General features: G+C 38.5%; 1 pseudogene; it reads right to left on the bottom strand.

Moving 5' to 3' along the window:
- Nucleotides 1–6,223: 6,223 nt before the first annotated feature.
- On the bottom strand, nt 6,224–6,292 carry LOC136315799 (U6 spliceosomal RNA; annotated as a pseudogene).
- Between the last annotated feature and the right edge of the window lie 389 nt (nt 6,293–6,681).

Raw genomic sequence — 6,681 nt, 5'->3', positions numbered from 1 at the left:
TCGGACAGTGTGTGAGGCCCTGAAGATACAAAATTATTATTATTATTATTATTAATTATTATTATATATTATTATTATCATTATTATTATTTATGACTGCCACGTACCGCCATTAAACTTCAGGTCACTAGATTGCCAGTGAGTCTGGAGAAGCGGTGAGGCAAGCACTCTTTTGCTACATCCACGGAAGAAACTTGGTAGCTGGTGTACGTAGCAATGGTGCTTGATACAGTAGAATCTACCCTCATTTTCTCAGGTTACTCATCCAGACTGCAAAGAAATTTCTCTTGGAGTTATGAAACACAGAGACTAGGAGATTTTCTTCTTGGAGAACTAAGTGGGAGGAGGTGATATTAAACCATTTCACTTTGGGTTACCCACGCCTGCAAAATAGTAGGGTATTTCCATCACTACCACTCTGGGGATAACTATGCATCTGTCTTGCTCTTTTGATAATAAGCTGCATGGTTCACTCTCACTATCCCTCCTGGGAAACTGCCCGCTGCACCGTCATAGGCCAACGAACGCTTACCCTCAACGTAGAGAGGCTTGATGCAAACAGAAGCATGCTAGGGGAAAGACTGGCAATGACCTCACCTTTCTGGGCATGCTTCGAGGTCTGTGGGGGCGCTTTTTATTTTGATGCTACATTTGATATGAAATGACATTTGCCTTGAGCTTTGTACTGCCAGTGCTGGTGCTCCTGGGGTTGTGGCTAGACTAAATGAGACACAGTCTTTTGGGACAATATTTCCTTTAGAGAAGGTGCAGTCTCAATTAAGAAAAGGAAAACAAAATCAGATGTTGAATTTTAAAAATACTATTGACAACAGCGCCGGAAACATGAAATATTTAAGTAAAAATCTAATAAAATATGTGTAAAAGTTGTATTTTGAACACTGCAAAAGACTGGTGAGAGAAATCCAATAAGATATAAATATAAGGAGAGATAGCTTTATTATAGATTAGATGGTCAATATTGTTAAATACACCTTTTTTTTCTAAAAACTGATAAATACAACAAAATCCCAATCAATTTCCCATTTTTTAAAGGTATTAAAAAACTGATTCTATGATTTACACTGAAGAGCAATGAGCTAGAATAAGCAATACAATTTTGGAAAAGAAGAACAAAGTTGAAAGACTCCAATTACCAGAATTCAAGACTTATTGTAAAGCTATAGTAATTAAGATAGCCTACCAATTCAAATGCTAATCTCTTCCAAAACCATCTAACTGACACACCAAGAAATAATACTCTACCAGCTCTGGGGCATCCCTTAGCCCAATCAAGCTGACCTGTAAAATAAAAGTAACCATCCCAAATACTATGCAGACAGCCTGACCAGGCGGTGGCACAGTGGATAGAGTGTCAGACTGGGACGTGGAGGACCCAGGTTTGAAATCCCAAGGTTGCTGGCTTGAATGCAGGCTCATCCAGTTTGAGCAGAGGCTCATCAGCTTGAGCGAGGGATTGCTGGCTTGAGCGTGAGATCATAGACATGACCCCATGGTTGCTGGATTGAGCCCAAGGTCGCTGGCTTGAGCAAAGGGTCACTCGCTCTGCTGTAGCCCCCTGGTAAAAGCACATATGAGAAAGCAATCAATGAACAACTAAGGAGCTGCAATAAAGAATTGATGCTTCTCATCTCTCTCTCTTCCTGTCTGTCTCTATCTGTCCCTCTCTTTGTCTCTGTCAAAAAAAAATACTATGCAGACAAAAACATGTAATTACTGTAGGAGTTAATGAGGTAAAGAATGGAGGGAGGAGCTTTCTAAGCAGCTGAACTAGTATATGCAAAGTTCCTATTGAAAAAAAAGCCTGACACTAGAGAAAGACGTGTTTTTAATAGAGAGTAGGGTTAAAAGTAGCAGGAGGGAAAAATACACATGCAAGTTTTCCTAGATACCATTAAGAATGTGATCTCTATCCTCAGATCAATGAGAATGTATTGTTTTGTTTTTAATAGGGGAGACATGTTCAAGTTTGCATTTTGAAGAGTTTACTCTCATGAATGGAGGGCAAAATGTTGTAGGCATGGCTGTTTGGTGGCTACCACAGGCTGTCAAGGAAAGATGTCACTGGGTTGCAATAAAAAAAAATCCATCTTCTAAACTTGTTTTGCTTTCTACAGACTATTTTGTACTTGCCTTAGATTGTGATTCCTGTCGCCTCTACCTCTTTGTCTCAGGGCACGTTGTATAATATTTCTTCAGCTTGAGTTTGACATCCAGGATCCATGCCCTGGGTGCCATGGTCCTCGTGAGAAGTGACTCTCCCTCCCCCCCAATCTTACACTTCCCGAGTATGAAGGGCCTGGCCCAAAACAGGGAAAGCTGAAACAGAAGCTGCAAGGTCTTTTTATGATGAATTTTGAATCATGCTTTGTGGTCCGAGAGCTGCTTAGGGAGTGGCATAGCACACACTGTGTTAAGGTAGGGAGAATCAGAGAGGACTTGCATAGCTAATTAAACTATTTAACAAAATAAATTCTGATAGAAAACAAGTATGAGTTAACGGCTATCAAGTCTCTGTTATCACCTCATTTCCTCTCTTCTTCTCTCCCTCCATCCCAACCTCTCTTCCTTCTGTTCTATCTGTAGTTTCTATTTTTTTCTCTAGGATAACCGAGTCTGGGCCCATAGGCTGGTGAGGTGTTTTAAGGTCTTTATTATTATTTGATGCCATGCATTTGGCTCTCTCTTCTCTTTACACTCTACTGTTCTGTCTCCATCTTCTTTACTTACACTTCTCAGACAAAAAGTTACTTCACTCTGAGTAACTTGCCCTTTAGATCATATATTATAGCAAATTATTTGGAAGTTTAGGGAAGACAACATGACCCATGTTGATGATGCCATTATTTTCAGCTCTTGTTTCTAGATATCTCTATGCTAAGACCTAGTGCTGAGTATGTAATATCCAACTGGTCACTTCTATAGGAAGACTAGCCAATTAGATACTAGAAAAGTCATTCCAGTTAGAACTGATACAAGTTGATGTGGGTCATTTTAATAATATGAAAGGTAATATAAGTTGTTAAAATGAATATATTAGACTGTACTTTATTAAACATTCAGAAAATATGAGAAGTAAAATAACTCTAGGTAATGTCCACATATAATTTCACAAACACATAAACACACAAATTTGCTATTTACCACATGCTATTTCTCCTAAGAGTTCGAAGAGCCTGAGGGACCAAATCTGAAAGAGTGAGATTATCTGCGATTTCAATGTGCTCACCCCAAGAGCTAATGGGTGGCTGGTACTCTCTGATACTCCGGAGCAGAGAGAAAAGTCGGCTGGTCCAGTGCATTTGCTCGCTCTTCTTGTCAGCCTTTGGGTTATTTCATTCTATTAGTGTCATATTCTTGTTTGAAATTATTCATTTTGTCAGTCGCTTTAGGTTGGTGATGTCAAAAAAAATGTTGTACTGGAGTAAGTTTTGAAATTCTATTTCACCCTGTGCATAACCAGGTTATAATGGGGACTGATTCAAGAACCTCTTTAATCAGCAGGAGAGACAATGGACATTCATCTCTTTTGCTTATTTTTATATTAGGTGACTTTTTTTTTAATCCATCACTTGCTACAGACAATGAGATAACCTCGTCAATCTTCATAGATCTAAAGTCTACTACTAGTTTTTATTTTTCTTTCTTTCTTTTTTTTTTTTTTCTTCCAAAGAGACAGAGAGAGAGTCAGAGGGAGGGATAGTAGGGACAGACAGACAGGAATGGAGAGAGATGAGAAGCATCAATCATCAGTTTTTCACTGCAACACCTTAATTGTTCATTGATTGCTTTATCATATGTGTCTTGACCGTGGGCCTTCAGCAGACCGAGTAACCCCTTGCTTGAGCCAGTGACCTTGGGTCCAAGCTGGTGATCTTTGCTCAAATCAGATGAGCCTGCACTCAAGCTGGTGACCTCAGGGTCTTGAACCTGGGTCCTCTGCATCCCAGTTCGATGCTTCATCCACTGTGCCACTGCCCGGCCAGGCCTAGTTTTTATTTTTCATAGCAAAAACAAGGACAGGGTAGTAGAGTAAAAATACATGGAAAGAGGAAGCTAGTTATATTGATCCTTTTCCTGAGATATAGAATTAAACGTATAATTATTTAAGTGCATAAAGAAAAGTATACCATGAAATACATCCTTGATTCTCAAAAGGTTTTTCTAGTACAGAATTTACAATATGTATTTTATACTTTTCAATACTTCCTAGAACAATATTGAGTGAATTGAGTAATCATTATGGTAGTATGACTTTTAAAAAAAAAAAAATCTGTGAAGAAGAGCACTATTTAAGGAATTGTAATCATATATGTACATATGAGTTGGTCTGTGTTTATTTATATATATACACAACTATCTTCCTTGTTACAATATGCAAATAGAAATAATACATGTAAATTATATATGGATGTCATATGCTAAAACAGAAAATAAGAACACCCCCTAAGGACACATACTTCCCATTTTAAAGGGAAAGGACAGTCTATGAAATATCATTACACAAAAAGCTTGATGACTTTTTAAAAAAAGAAAAGAAAAAGCTGATATTTAATAATAAATATTTAAACAAAGATGAATTGTAAGTTTTCTTTCAGTACTAAAAAGTGTTCATTTTTTATTTAAACTTATTTAGTTATTTATTCATTTTAGAAAAGAGAAAGAGTGACAGTGAGAGAGAGAGAAAGGGAGGAGGAGCAGGAAGCATCAACTCCCATATGTTACTTGACCAGACAAGTGCAGGGCTTTGAACTGGCAACCTCAGCATTCCAGGTTGACGCTTTATCCACTGCACCATCACAGGTCAGGCAAAAATGTGTTAATTTTTCAAAATATCTGCCTTATTTCTCCCACATTTGAAATAATCATTATCTATATATTAATGAAGCAATCTAGACTCAAATTAGTCATATCCTAAAACTATGGCATTATTTGTTTTTCTTTTTTTTTCAAGATGTCTCAAGGTGCTTATAACAAAAGAAACATCTATTTCTTGCTTTTCAAAATGTGTCGAAGTCCAATCCCTGGCGTGTCTGGCCAATAGGGTCCCTCATGTGCAATCAAATACCTGTATGTCAGAAAACCTATGAAGTTTTCTCTTTATGTTACTATTTCTTCCAGTTCTTTCAATCTCTACAGAATATGATTCTGCTTTTGAGGTGTTAAATTAATTAAACAAGGAGGGTATTAGACGGAGGTGGCTCTGATACTGTTCAGACCTACATGAGCAAACCAAAATCCAAGCCTGTAAATGTCTCAAGGTTAGGAAATCAAAACGCTAAGCCAACTGGGTTTGAAGCTACGGACAATCAATATTTTTTCTTCTTTCCAAACTTTCTTTACTTAAGCCTTTCCCCTGGCCCCTGTCAAAGGAGCACTCCTAAAACATTTCTTGTTTGGTGCTGTCTCTTTCAAATCAATCAGAGCTCAAATCAACTCTTCCAAAATCTAATATGCTTCAACTTGTCTTGTAACAGCAGGCAGGCTGCTCAATGCCGCAGTCTCTTAGTGTTATTGACACCCTCCCTACTAGGTCTCCTCGTCCCCCGTGGAGAATGTGGACACCACCGCCTCCCCCTCCAGCTGTGTTGGAGGTATTGTTAGCAACAGGTTTCACCCCCAGCATGCTTTCCACAAACCTATAAGTCACCTCAGCTCTAGCTGTCACTATCGGCACGTATGGTCCCTAGCACTTAAGAACTAGAACAATCCATCTCAGTTTAGCCGAGCTAGTTTCTAGTCCTACAAACCTTGTCTGAGGGCATGGAATGAACCTAGGGGGTTTATTATGTGTTTGTTTTCTCCTGTTTAATGGAGCTAATAACAGCTGCATACTAGGATTATTTTCAAGTCAAGTGATTATAGGTATTACCTTTTTTATTTCTCTCCCAACTATGTGGGAAATGTGCTAAGTAAACACCTTTCATCTCTCAGCCCCTAGAAAACTCAGGAAGCAAAGTAAAGTCTGTTAGGAAGGGGAGACTTGGACCATCTATTCAGATGGTTAAAAAAATAGAGAAAGTGCCAACCTACCTAGCTCAAAGCTTCACCAAGGAAAAAGTCTAATATGCCTGAAAAATGCCTGAAAAAAATAAAGTTAATGTTTAAATTGTAATGTATTATGGTGATATAGGATAGTCTCATGACCAGGGTCCTTTTGGTGAATATTTTGTTTGATATGTACTGTGGTGCCTGCAATGATTTCTGCGCAGGGGCCATGCTAATCTTCTCTGTATCGTTCCAATTTTAGTATATGTGCTGCCGAAGCGAGCACATGCAATGATTTCTGATTCCAACAAATTGACCAGCATGATTCCCCTCCCGTGTCATATCTTGCCTTCCCGCTCCTAAGAAATTGTTCTTCTTTCTCAGGTCTTATTCTGGAAGCTTAACTGTTATTTCTATATTTGAGAGTAGAATACTTTTGTAGAAAATTTACACTGACTCTATTTGCATTCAATTTCTGCATGCGTAGTATCTGTTCACTCATCAAATATAATTACAATAGGCGGGCTTGGAATTTACACACCTGGAAAGGTCACCTGAGTGAGTTCCAAAGCCTCACACCTTTCCCTGATATCATCTCAGTGCTGTCAGGAGGCAGGCAGCTAGAGCCGCAGTTAAATTTATGCAGTTCGCCTGATATTCGCACCCTTAGTTACT

This window comes from Saccopteryx bilineata, chromosome 11 (assembly GCF_036850765.1).
Source record: "Saccopteryx bilineata isolate mSacBil1 chromosome 11, mSacBil1_pri_phased_curated, whole genome shotgun sequence".
Taxonomy (NCBI): domain Eukaryota; kingdom Metazoa; phylum Chordata; class Mammalia; order Chiroptera; family Emballonuridae; genus Saccopteryx; species Saccopteryx bilineata.
Note: the sequence above shows the minus strand (reverse complement) of the source record. Positions and strands in the feature narration are given on the sequence as shown.